The 13,953-nt window shown below is 40.7% G+C and overlaps 1 protein-coding gene across 1 annotated transcript in view; it reads right to left on the minus strand.

The window, feature by feature from the left end:
- Positions 1 to 6,553, minus strand: part of METTL16 (methyltransferase 16, RNA N6-adenosine) — a 33,317-nt gene extending 26,764 nt beyond the window's left edge. The window contains exon 1 of the mRNA XM_060204148.1: positions 6,423 to 6,553. The gene's annotated coding sequence lies outside the window, so the exon portion shown is untranslated. The remainder of the gene's footprint in view (positions 1 to 6,422) is intronic.
- Between the last annotated feature and the right edge of the window lie 7,400 nt (positions 6,554 to 13,953).

Raw genomic sequence — 13,953 nt, forward strand, 5'->3', positions numbered from 1 at the left:
CCCAACAAACACACACACACACACACACACACACACACACACACACACACCCTACCTGCAATGCTTCATAAGTGGTGAAGCAGGTTTGCAGGTGCTTATCATTCTCTCTCCCTCTCTATTTCTCTGTCCTATCAAATAAAATGTAAAAAAAAAAAGTCCACGGGAGCCCCGGTGGCAAGATAATACATAGATAAATAAATAAAAAATTTTAAAAATAAAGGGGGCCAGGTGGCAGTTCACCTAGTTAAGCACACACATTATAGTGTGCAAAGACCCGGGTTCAAGCCCCTGGTCCCCACGTGCAGTGGGAAAGCTCCACTAGTGGTGAAGCAGGGCTGCAGGTGTCTGTCTCTTTGCCTTCCTCCCGTTCCCCTCAATTTCTGTTTCCATCCAATAATAAATAAATAAAATAAAAAAGAAGAGAAACCACAGCACTGAAACTTCTAACATAGTAGGTACCAGGTTTGTACCTGGGTTGCACACATGACAAAGCAGTACTGCCCAAGTGAGCTCTTTTCCCAGCATCACACTTTTTTTTTTTTAATTCCACTTTACCACATGTGAGAGAGCAGGTTCAAGCCCCAGCACCTATGGGAGTACCAGGTATGGCAGAGGTTGCCTATGTTGCATGGTGCTCCTATGTGGTGGCTAGTGGCCAATTCCTTGCACATAGGAGGGTGTGTGCTCTTACCAGCTGTGCTATATCCCAGTCTGCTTTCCTCCTTTACAGCTCTGCTTCTTTCTTTCTTTCTTTCTTTCTTTCTTCTTTATTTTGTTTTTTGGCATGATAGATGCTAGGTCTTCAACATTTATGTAAGTATACCATTTCCAGTAAACGCTATTTTAATTTTATGGTTTTATTTTTTATTTTTATTTATTTATTCACTTTTGTTGCCCTTGTTGCTTTATTGTTATTGTTGTTGTTATTGATGTTGTTGTTGTTGGATAGGACAGAGAGAAATGGAGAGAGGAGGGGAGACAGAGAGGGGGAGAGAAAGAGAGACACCTGTACACCTGCTTCACTGCCTGTGAAGTGACTCCCCTGCAGGGGAGCCAGGGGCTCCAACTGGGGTCCTTCTGCCGGTCCTTGCACTTCACACCACATGTGCTTAACCTGCTGTGCTACCGCCTGACTCCCTTATTTTTTATTTTTATGTATAGAAAGAAGGAAAGACACCACACCTCTGCCATTCCTGCTTTTCTGCAATGTTGTGCTGACTCCATCTCTCATCCTTCCTCTAAAAGTAAAACAGAGTCTACTAGGAACAGTGGAATTGTGCAGGCATGAAAACCCTGGCAGGAAAAAGTCACAAAGGAAGAAACCTAGTTATCTCAAGTTCTGAATCAAAGGACTTATCTATTGCTAGAAGGTCAGAGAAGGCTCTCCTGAGAAAATAAGAACTGAGGGGGTCGGGCGGTAGTAGCACAGCAGGTTAAGTGCAGGTGGCACAAAGCGCAAGGACAGGCATAAGGATCCTGGTTTGAGCCCCTGGCTCCCCACCTGCAGGGGAGTCGCTTCACATGCGGTGAAGCAGGTCTGCAGGTGTCTATCTTTCTCTCCCCATCTCTGTTTTCCTCTCCTCTCTCCATTTCTCTCTGTCCTATCCAACAACGACGGCAGACAGCATCAATAACAAAAATGATAACTACAACAGTAAAAACAACAAGGGCAACAAGAGGGGGGGAAAAAGAAAAGAACTGAACTAACAACTACAGGATATGTGAGAATTAAAGGCTGGGGAGACAGCCTGAGGCTCTTGGCTTCTGGGTTCAATTCCCAGCACCATCATAAAGCAGAGCTGAGAAGCACCCTGATAAAATAATAATATAATAAATAAATAAATAAATAAATAAATAAAGGGCCGGGTGGTGGCGCACCTGGTTGAGTGCACATGCTACAGTGCGCAAGAACCCAGGTTCAAGAACCAGGTCCCCACTTGCAGGGGGAAAGCTTTACGAGTGGTGAAGCAGGGTGTCTCTTTGTGTCTCTCCTCCTCTGTCATCCACTTCTCTCTCTATTTCTAGCTGAAGTTGTATTTTTTTTCTTTTGCTTTATTTAAAGTGAAGTTTAGAAAAGAGAGCAGAGATCAGGAAGAGATAATGGAAGATCTAATAGGCGAACTCTAGGTTGTTGGTGTTTATTATAGAAGCAACGGGAAGTTATAAAGGTAGTAAAGATTTAATGAGATGTGGGTTTATATATGCATTCTTTAAAAACTAGCTAGAGCCATTTATTAATCATGTATATACCAAATGCATAGCACAATTTCATTCTGTTCTATATAGTACATACTGTAGCTTTAAATATTCTCATCTTTAAGTATGAGGAAAACAAGTTCAGAAAGACTTTGTCCAAAATGTATAGACTATAGAGACAATCAAAGCCATTATAGTTATTGTAACTTCAAAGAAGTAAGGTTAGTCACTATGACCAAAATGGGAACGAGTGCTTTTTCTTTAACTTTTTTTTTTTTTATTACCTTTATTTATTGGATAGTCAGAAATTGAGAGGGAAGGGGGAGATAGAAAGGAAGAGAGACAGAGAGACACCTGCTGTTCTGCTTCACCACTCGTGAAGCTTTCTCCTTCCTCCTTGCAGGTAGGGATTGGGGGCTCAAACCTGGGTCCTTATGCACTGTAACATGTGCAATCAACCATGTGGACCACCACTCAGGCCCAGAACTAGTTCTTTAATCTTTCCACCTCTTTCAAAATTCTCAGAACTAAGTTCCAATACTTTTCTCAATGTTTCATGACTCGGGACAGATAAACATCAACAACAACAAATGACTGCTCTCCTATGTCCTGCTGAATACTTTGTACTTATTATCTCCTTTAAACTTTACACTAGCTGCCAGACAAATAGTATACATACTTTCTGAAAGAAAGAAAAAAGAGAAAAATGGAGTAGAAAGGCAACAGAAAAGAGAAGTTAAGAAGCTATTCTGTAGACTAGAAGATGGTAACTTGGGACTGGGATTGTCAGCACATATGAAGAGAGGTGGACAATTTAAGAGAGAGAAACTCAAAAGATAGTGATATATATTATCAATAGGAATTGGGAAAGTTTTTAAGTATAAAACAATGATTCAGTGAATTCATTGAAATTCAGAACAAAGAGAAAGAAGCAGGGTTGGAAGGCAGCAGAGCAATACAGCATAAATCGTGAATGCCAGACGACCTGAGTTCAATTACGGATACTGATTATGCCAGAACTGAGCAGTGTTCTGGTATTTCTTTCTCATAAAAATAAATCTAAACCAGCTGGGGCCCTAATCGGGGAGTCCTGAGATTCCCAAACAGACTTGATGGGCCTAGAACTCGAATAAATCCCTCTCTCCATTGATACTGGTCATTTCTATCGGGAACAACAAAACAGACCCCTTTGTGGACCCCCACAGGACCTTGCCCTCAACTTGGATCAACAATGGTAGAGAATGTTCCATCCTCCGAAGGGAGGATGGACAACATACTCTATGCTACACCTGAGAAAGGAAGATGGGGTCAATACTGGGGCCGCTTGGAATGTTCGTACTCATGACCACAGAATGTGAGCTCAGATCTAGAGGGATGCAGAGTTCACACAGGCTCCTAAGCTGATTATGGGCCCCAGATCACATCAAATCGATGGTGTTTATAGTCCACAATGTTTATACCCCTTTCCCATATTAGGAAGCTACTCTCTTTCCTGATCCAGCTTTCTGTTTTTTTTCCCAGCCATGACATCATCTCCCCAGACAATAACTTAGATCCACCTGTATATGAGATTTCAGGCTCAGGCAAAAAAAAAAAAAACTAGTATAGCTACAGGCCCTTTGAAATATAACTAAAATATGCCTACTAGCTATCGACAAAATGGAGGACCCCCCCAACACTTCATCTGCACTATTCCAGCCTTTAGGTCCATGATTATTCAACAATTTGTTTGGCTTTGTATGTTAACTCTCTTTTCAGCCACCAGGTTCCAGATGCTAGCAGGATGCGACTAGACTTCCCCAGACAAACAACCCTACCAATGTGCCTTGGAGCTCCGCTTCTTCCCCAGAAGCCTTCCCCACTAGGGAAAGAGACAGACAGGCTGGGAGTATGGATCGACCTGTCAACACCCATGTTCAGCAGGGAAGCAATTACAGAAGACAGACCTTCAACCTTCTGCATCCCACAATGATCTTGGGTCCATACTCCCAGAGGGTTAAAGAAAAGAAAAGCTATCAGGGGAGGGGATGGGATATGGAGGTCTGGTGGTGGGAATTGTGCGAAGTTGTACCCCTCTTATCCTATGGTTTTGTCAATGGTTCCTTTTTATAAATAAAAAATTAAAAAAAGAAAATAAACCAGACAGATCTCCTCAAAAAAAAAAAATCTAAAAGGAGGAAAAAAAAAAAAAAGAAAGGAAGAAAAAAAGGGGGGGTGTAGGGGGAAAGAGAACCAAAATTAGAAAGAATGAAATCTGTTCTTGAACACGGCAAATTATGTTTTGTTTTTTAAGGGTCATTTTATTTTTTTTATATTTATTTATTTATTTCCCCTTTTGTTGCCTTTGTTTTTTAATTGTTGTAGTTATTGTTGTTGTTATCAATGGCACTGTTGTTGGACAGGACAGAGAGAAATGGAGAGAGGAGGAGAAGACAGAGAGAAAGACAAGACACCTGCAGACCTGCTTCACCGCTTGTGAAGCGACTCCCCTGCAGGTGGGGAGTCAGGGGCTCGAACCAGGGTCTTCAAGCCAGTCTTTGTGCTTTGTGCCACGTGCGCTTAACCTGCTGCGCTACCACTGGACTCCTGGGTTATTTTACTAATAAGAGAGAGGGAGAGAACCTACAGCATTATTCCAGTATACATAATGCTGGTGATCAAACTCAGGATCTCAAGGCTGCAAATCATGGTACCACCACCTTCCACCCCCACCCCTGAGATATTTTTGATATATACAATGCCTTGCTCTATGGGATAGAACTTATGTAGTAGGGGCAACCAGGGAAATACCAACACAGATACAATGCAAGACTTTCATACATGAGGTCCCAAGTTTGTTTCCCAGCAGCATACGTGTCAGAGTGATACTCTTTTTTTTTTAATAAGTTCTGTTTATTATTATTATTATTATTATTATCATTTTACCAGAACACTGCTCAGCTCTGGTTTATGGTGGTGCAGGGGACTGAACCTGGTACTTAAGAGCCTCTGTCAAGAAAGTCTCTTTGCATAACCATTATGCTATCTACCCCTGCCCTGGTATTCTGGTTCTTTTTAATTAATATATAACTATTTTTCTTTTTTAATTTACTTATTGGATAGACAGAGAGAAAGTGAGAAGAAGGAGGAGCATGTCAGACCTCCTTCACTGCTTGTGAAGCTCCCCTTGTAGTTAGGGAACAGAAGCTTGAACCTCGATCCTTAAGCACTGTAACATACACGTTCGCTCAACCCGGTGCACCACCTAGCTCCCCACACAAAAATTTTTAAATACGTATTTACATTATTTCCTTCTGTATATAAATTTAACTCCCTAATAAGTCAAAGTGGACGGTCCCCTCCACTGTAAAAATTTACAACTAATGTTTTAACTCAGTGACTTTTTTCTTTCCTTTAATTTTAGATTAAACAGATTTGTGAAAATACTCAGGTTCCTGTAATCTTTTATTAAACTGTCAACAACGTAAAATTTCAATATGAGGACTACTATGTCATTATCAAGTAATTCCGAATAATCATAATGCACAATACACAAAGACACAAACGTGGTAGACTGAAAAACTAAGAAAACAAAAGCCCCTTGAGCTGGGGATATAGTATAATGGTTCAACAAAAAGAGTTTCATGGTGGGGCTGGGTGGTGGTACACATGGTTGAGCGCACATGTTAAAATGCGCAAGGACCCAGGTTTGAGCCCCCAGTCCCCACCTGCAGGGGGAAAGCTTTGCAAGTGGTGAAGCAGGGCTACAGGTGTCTCTGTCTCTCTGTCCCTCTATCTCCTCCTTCTCCCTCAATTTCTGGCTGTCTCTATCCAATAAATATAATTAAAAAAAATTTTTTTTTTAAGTTTCATGCCTGAGGTTCTACATTCCCAGGTTCAATCCCTAGCATGACCATCAGCCAAGACTGAGCAGTGTTCTGGTCTCTCTCTGTATCTCTCTGAAAGAAAGAAAGAAAAAAAGAAAGAAAGAAAGGGAGAAAGAGGGAGGGAGAAAGAAAAAGAGGAAGGGCTTCCCTTTTTATTGTACTTCTCTCACTAAGTGTCAATATACACTCTCAAGAAAAATCAATGGCAGTCAAGCCCAGGTATAGGAAATAAAAAAAGTAATATCTGCAACCAGTTTTGTCCACACCCAGGAGGGACGTTTACAAGATATCTGACCTTAAAAATTTTATGAGACTTATACTGAACCAAAAAGAAAAAAGAAAAAAATTAAAGTCATATACCTATGTCGATTCCTCTTCGGAGAGTACTTTTGTCAGAGTTCTGATGACCAATCAGATCTTCTACCCAATGAATATAGTTGAGTCTCAAGGGAACTGTAGGAATTAGTCTTTCCAAAGGAATATCAATAGAAAGTCCAAAGTCTTCCTTTAGAAGAGTACATGTTAGAGCTCTGACTGCTTCAGGATCCTTAAAATTAAGGCTGAGGAATGGGAAGAAAAAAATGACGTTGATCAGGAAAATTCACTGTGCTGTATAAACACTATGAAGGACAGCAATACCAAATACCCATTTGATTTTCCTAAGACAGCATATATAAAACAGCCACAAAGCGCATACAGTACAGTGGGATATGTACACAGACATAGAAATGTTCAGTAAAACACTGCATTTTGTATCCGGAGCACAGAGGACAAGAGAGTCTTTGTTTCAGTTCCTACCTGACTGTTTTCTTAATCAGTTATGTGACTTTAGGCAAGTTATTTAATCTCTGGAAGAATGTTTTCCTCAATTGTGAAATGAGGATGACTATACCTAGATCACAGTGCTGTTGTGAGCTAGTATGTGAAACCACTTAGAATACGTACATACCAAAGAAATGCATAGGACACTACAAAACTGTGCATACATTACTATGTGCCAGCACCCAAGTTCGAGCTCCCACTCTCCACCTGTAGGGAAGAAGCTTCACGAGCGATGAAGCAAGTACTGCAGGTGTCTCTCTGCCTCTCTCCCTCCCCCCTCCTTCTCTCTCACTTTGTCCTATCTAATAAAGAAAGAAAAAAAAGAAAAAAGGAAAAAATTGGACACCAGGAGCAGTGGATTCACCATGCAGGCACCAAACCCCAGCGATTTAACTCCGGTGCCAATAAAAAACAAACACAAAATTCTGGCTATTTTTACTATTACTGTTATCATCATTTGACAATAATATTCTCAGGGCGTGGAGACAGTATAATGGTTATACAAAGATACTCATGTATGAGGCTCTGAAGTCCCAGGTTCAATTGCCCACACCACCGTAAGCCAGAGTTGAGTAGTAGTGTTCTGGTTAAAAAAAAAAAAAAAGGAAATGACAATAGTATTCTATAAAAAACTATACTTAAAAGTGAAAATAAGGCAGGGCCAGGCGGTAGTGTACCCTGTTACCATGAGCAAGAACCCAGGTTCACACCTCTAGTCCCTACCTGCAGAAAGGAAGCTTCACTAGCAGTAAAGCAGTGATGCAGGTGTCTCTCTCTCTCCATATCTCTCCCTCCTCTCTCAATTTCTCTCTGTCCCATCAAATAAAAATGAAATGAAACCCAAAATATAAAAAATAAATAGATACTAGTTTTTTTAAAAAAAAAAAGTGAAAATAAAACAGAACAAAAATGTTTAACAATAAAAATAGGGTGTTGGTGTGGTCTAGGAGGTAGCATAGTGGATAATGCACTGGACTCTCAAGCATGAGGTCCTGAGTTCAATCATTGGCAGCACATGTACCAGAGTAATGTCTGGTTCTTCTCTCTCCTCCCATCTTTCTCATAAATAAATATTAAAAAATAATAAAAGTAAAAGCAAGGTGTTGGCGGCTGAGAGCTCACTAAGTATGGCGTATGCCTCGGCATGAACAAGGGCTAGTACCACGTGTAGCACCACATGGGGGAACCACAGTTCTAGGTATTCTAGTACTCTGGTGTCTCTGCCTTTCTCTCTCTCTGAATGAAAAAGTTGGCCCAAGGGTGGCTGGAAGATGGCTTACTTGGCAGAGCAAACACTTTACCACATCTGAAAGAGTGGCTGAAGATCCCAGCCACCACAAAGAAGTAGCTCTAGAAGGAAGCATCAAGTGGTGAGCAGTGCTGTGGTGTCTCTTCTCTGTGTGTCTCTCATCCTCTATGAAAAAAAAAAAGGAAGAAAGAAAGGCAGAAAGAAAGGAAGGAAGAAAGGAAGGAAGGAAGGAAGGAAGGAAGGAAGGAAGGAAGGAAGGAAGGAAAGAGTCCACCATGAGCTGGGGAACTGTAAGTGGGCCCAGGAAGTGGCACAGCAAATATAAAGTATTGGATTCTCAATCATGATGTCATGGGTTCCACCTCCAGTACTATGTATGCCAGAGTGATGTTCTGCTTCTCTTTCTCTCCTATTTCTCAAAAATAAGTACACCTTAAAAAAAAAAAAAGTGGCTCAGGAGGAGGTACAGTGGTTAAATTTAGAAGTATGAGGTCTTGAGTTGAAACCCTGGTAGTACATGTGCCAAAGTGATGCACTAGTTCTCTCTCTTTTCTCAATCATTTATGAAATAAATGAATCTTAAAAAAAAAAAAAAGTAGGCCAGATAGCAGTTCATGTGCACATGTGTGACCCCCAGCTCAGGGGGTGGGGGGATGATACTACATTATAGCATTAGACCCTAAGTATGTGGATATATTTAAGTATATTTTAGGACAAGATACTTACATAGCCACTTAACAAACAGGGGCAGGGGGGTGATACTACATTACAGCATTAGACCCTAAGTATGTAGATATACTTAAGTATACTTTAGGACAAGATACTTACATAGCCACTTAACAAACAGGTTTTCTAGTCTGTGGCTCAAAATTCTGGCCTAAGTATTGCACCCAAGTAGAAGACTCTGGGGTGGGTGGGTGGGGAGAATACAGGTCCATGAAGGATGCTAAACGACATAGTGAGGGTTGTATTGTTAAATGGGAAACTGGGGAATGTTATGCATGTACAAACTATTGTATTTACTGTTGAATGTAAAACATTAATTCCCCAATAAAGAAATAAATTTTAAAAAATTTTAAAAAAAGAATTCTGGCCTAAAACTATGTAGCTGGACAGCTGGCTAGCCTCTACACTTATTTATTTATTTATTTATTTTTAATAGGGGGCTGGATAATGCATGAGGACCTTACACATCATGCATGATACCATAGAGCAGTCTCCTGACAAAACTTTCTCCCTCCCTCCATTTTTTTTTCCTCACCGGGCACTGCTTAGCTATGGTTTATGGTGAGACTGGGGACTGAACCTGGTAAGCCACAGTCTCAGTCAGTAAACTCTTTTTGCATATACATTATGCTATCTTTCCAGCCCATTTTTAAATTTTTTTAAATTTATTTACTATTTGATAGAGACAGAAGGAAATTGAGAGGGCAGGAGGTAGAGAGGGAAAGATGGGGGCCAGGAGATGGTGCACCGGGTTAAACGCACACAGTATGAAGCACAAGGACCCCCCCACAATGCTCCAGGTTCAAGCTCCTGGCTCCCCACCTACAAGGGAGTCACTTCACAAGTACTGAAGCAGGTCTGAAGGTGTCTTTCTCTCTCCCTATCTTCCCTGCCCCTCTCAATTTATCTCCGTCCTATCAAAAAAAAATCAATTAAAAAAAGGGGCAACAGGGGAGTCGGGTGGTAGCGCAGCGGGTTAAGCGCAGGTGGCGCAAAGCACAAGGACCGGCTTAAGGATCCCGGTTCGAGCCCCCGGCTCCCCACCTGCAGGGGAGTCGCTTCACAAGCGGTGAAGCAGGTCTGCAGGTGTCTCTCTTTCTCTCCTCCTCTTTGTCTTCCCCCCTCTCTCCATTTCTCTCTGTCCTATCCAACAACAATGACAACGATAATAACCACAACAATAAAACAACAAGGGCAACAAAAAAGGGAATAAATAAATATTAAAAAAAAGAAGAGGGAAAAAAAAAGGGGGGGCAACAGGAACAGTGGATTCATAGTGTAGGCACCAAGCCCCAGCGACAACCCTGGAGACAAAAAAAAAAAAATCTAGTTTAACGGTTCAGAAAACTGTATTCTAATCTTGAATGTGAAATCACCTAGCCAATGACTTCACTTTAGCTCTTAGATCTGTTTCACTCCATCTATAAAATTAAGGAATTTGACAAAAGAAGGGCTTTTATATGGCTGTATGAAGAATACTATGAACTTGCACAACAGTAATCCACGTATATTTGTAGAGAAAATTACAGACACATCAACAATCACAACATTTACTGACATCAAAACACCCAAACAACAGCAAATATTTCCATTATCCTATAGTTAAGACTCCTTGATAAGTAATAGGATATCGAATACATATTAAGAAACTTATAAGCAATGCCTGTTATAAACTCTGAAAAATTGTTTGGAAAACACAATGATTTGAGAGAGGGTGAGAACCAGAGGATACCAGGAATCAAATTCAGGATCTTATACATAGAAGTGCTTAACTCTGGGAGTCGGGCGGTAGTGCAGCAGGTTAAGCGCATGTGGCACAAAGTGCAAGGACCGGCATAAGGATCCAGGCTGGGCCCCGGCTCCCCACCTGCAGGGAAGTCGCTTCACAGATGGTGAAGCAGGTCTGTAGGTGTCTATCTTTCTCTTCCCCTCTCTGTCTTCCCCTTCTCTCTCCATTTCTCTCTGTCCTATCCAACAACAATGACATCAATAACAACGATAACTACAACAATAAAACAAGGGCAAAAAAGGGAATAAATGAATATTAAAAAAAAAGAAGTGCGTAACTCTATCATTGTGCCCATGTGTCTCTCTATCTCTCTCCCTCTCTATCTTCCCCTTCCCTCTCAATTTCTAGCTGTCTCTATCCAGTAAATAAAAGGTAGTAAGTTTAAAAAAAAAAAAAAAAGAAAACTTAAAAAAAACCTATACCTAATATAAAGTGATCCAAACATTGGAAATAAATGTCAAAGTAGAAGTAAACCAGTCATGGTCTTCTAGTAGATAACATATTAACTAATAGAGTAACTGACTTTAGTGAAGAGGGATGGTCTCCTTTTTTCTTTTTCTTTTTTTTTTTTTTTGCCTCCAGGGTTACTGCTGGGGCTCGGTGACTGCACCATGAATCCACTGCTCCTGGAGGCCATTTTTCCCCCTTTTGTTGCCCTGGTTGTTTTATTGTTGTTGTAGTGGTCTTCTTCTCCTTCTCCTTCTCCTTCTCCTTCTCCTTCTCCTTCTTCTTCTTCTTCAGATTATTAGATTGTTTATTTGCTTTACACTAGAGCTAGAGAGAATCAGAGCATAATCCCACCACATGCAGTGTTGGAGATCAAATCCAAAGTCTCAGGGATGCAGTTCATGTGCTCCAGCTATCTCCCAGCTTCCAGTGGTTTGGGTTCAAATCCCTAGTCCCCACTGGTAAGGCAGAAGCTTCCTGAACAGTAGAATAGTGCTCCAGGCACCTTCCCTTCTAAATATCTTTCCTCCTCAATCAAAACAGAAAGAAAAAGGGAAGAAAGGAAAACAAAGAAAAAAGGCGGAGGGAGGAAGGTAGTAAGGGAGGGAAGGAAGAAAAGGTCATTGGGAACTGTGGGACTGAGTAGATATTAAGCACCAAGCCTCAGTGATAACCCTGGTGGTAAAGCAATAAAATAAAATAGAATATATTTCCACTATTCTTCAATTTAAAACTCTATAAGATTTGTCCAATAACTCCTTTTTCAAAGAATGAAAGCAGGTCCTTGGTTTTAAATCCAAAATACTTGAGAGTCGGGCGGTAGCACAGCGGGTTAAGCGCACGTGCGCAAAGTGCAAGGACCGGCCAGGTTCAAGCCCCCGGCTCCCCACCTGCAGGGGAGTCGCTTCACAGGCGGTGAAGCAGGTCTGCAGGTGTCTCTCTCTCTCTCTCCCTCTCTGTCTTCCCCTCCTCTCTCCATTTCTCTCTGTCCTATCTGACAATAACGACATCAACAACACTAACTACAGCAACAATAAAAAAAGGGCAACAAAAGGGAAAATAAATAAAATAAATCCAAAATACTTATTTTCCATGAAAAGGGGAATATTCTATTGGAAACCAAACCAGGATATTTCTCACGGTAACATTCACGAAAAGATAGTACTATAGCTTAAACATTAATTACAGCTTCATGAAACAGTTGGAGCAAGTGAAATAGTAATATAATTAATGTTTTCTTAGTGCCTTCAAACAGAATTGTTTCTTGTCTACATAAACATTTCTCATTATTAAAATAGTAATAATAAAATGTGTTCACTTTGAAGGATTAGCGCATACAATTTACTAATAAGGGACTACATCCTAATCACCCAAGAAATACAAGATATCAACAAGCAGAGACAAACCAAAGGAAATAAACTGTAAAAGATCAATGGGGAGCTGAGTTTTAGACTTTGTTAGTAAAATTAGTTTTTTTTTTTCCTCCAGTGAATCACCAGCTTCTGGGAAGGACAGGTTTTGAACCTGAAAACCCTGTCTGTCTCAGAGTCCACAGGCAGAGCTACTACTCCAGCCTGACAGTGTTAGTATTTATTTTCTTTCTTCTAAGAAAATTGGCACTAATCTGAGGGTTGGAAATATTTTTGTGGGGCACAGTCTAGTCATCCAGCTTAACTGGTGAAGTATCTAGGTCACTTTAGCACCCTGGGACATTTAAAAAATTCAGAACACAGGCACGATGATTTTTGAGATAAAAGGAAGGCAAAGGAACTAAAATTAGCTCTCACGTGAAAATTAGCAATTTATTCCACTAGTCTTTGTTGTTCAACACAACCAGCTTCACAATACAGCCCATTGTCCACAGGCTCATGTCCGATTTCCCCAGTGACTCCTGCTCTGCCACTGATGAATACAGTATTACCATTTATAGATGGAGTTTGAAAGGATACATTTTGTAATCCTTGGTTAAATAACAATAATTTGAACACTGTAGAGGTGGGACCTGATCTAACAACAAAGACTGAAGCACCCCAATCTTACCCCTGCATTGATTCCTGCTCATCAGACAGTCACTGGTGTGCTAAAAATGGAACTCTCACAGAGTATGACAAAGCCCTTCAATGCTGGGTTTCAAAGCAAATCAGTTGGTATCATTCTATTCAACTAAAGAGACAGAGTTCAAGTAAACTGGAGGATGTCTAAGGGGGCAGTCTATTCTGAGAAAGAACAAATTAAAATCTAACTGAAGTGGCCCAGGAGCTGGCATAGTGGTAGAACTCTGGACTTCCAAGCGTAAGATCTAAATTCAGTTATCATCACTGCATATGCCAGAGTACTGTCCTGGCCCCTCCTTCACTTCCTCTTCTGTCCTACCTTCCTAGCTCCATCTCATTAAACAAATAAAATACATTAAAAGTAAAATATAATTGCAATGGCCAGATAAGATTATAGCAAAGGAGTGATAGGTATAGAGAAAGCAGAGATTACACTAGCAACCCCTAGAACCTCATCAGTTACATCAGACTTTCTTACGTGGATTATTGCTAATCTTCATAACCAACCAAAATATCACCTTTATGCCTCTTTTTTTTTTTTTTATAATGAGGAAAAGTAGTCTCAGAAAAGGTTAGAAAAGTGTCTAAAACCTCACATCTTGGTAAGTGGTTCACCCAGGGCACTGGAGGGAAGCCCTAGGGTGTGATATTCTCTCTGACTCTATCTGAATGAAAAGAACAAGTAACAATGAAACTATTTTCAGGGCCCCAATCCTGCAAGAATGAAACAAACAAACAAACAAAAACAGTGAGAAATATTCAGTGCTTGAGAGCCAAGAGAGATTTAGTCAAGAGCCAGGATGC

Source organism: Erinaceus europaeus, chromosome 12 (genome assembly GCF_950295315.1).
Source record: "Erinaceus europaeus chromosome 12, mEriEur2.1, whole genome shotgun sequence".
NCBI lineage: Eukaryota > Metazoa > Chordata > Mammalia > Eulipotyphla > Erinaceidae > Erinaceus > Erinaceus europaeus.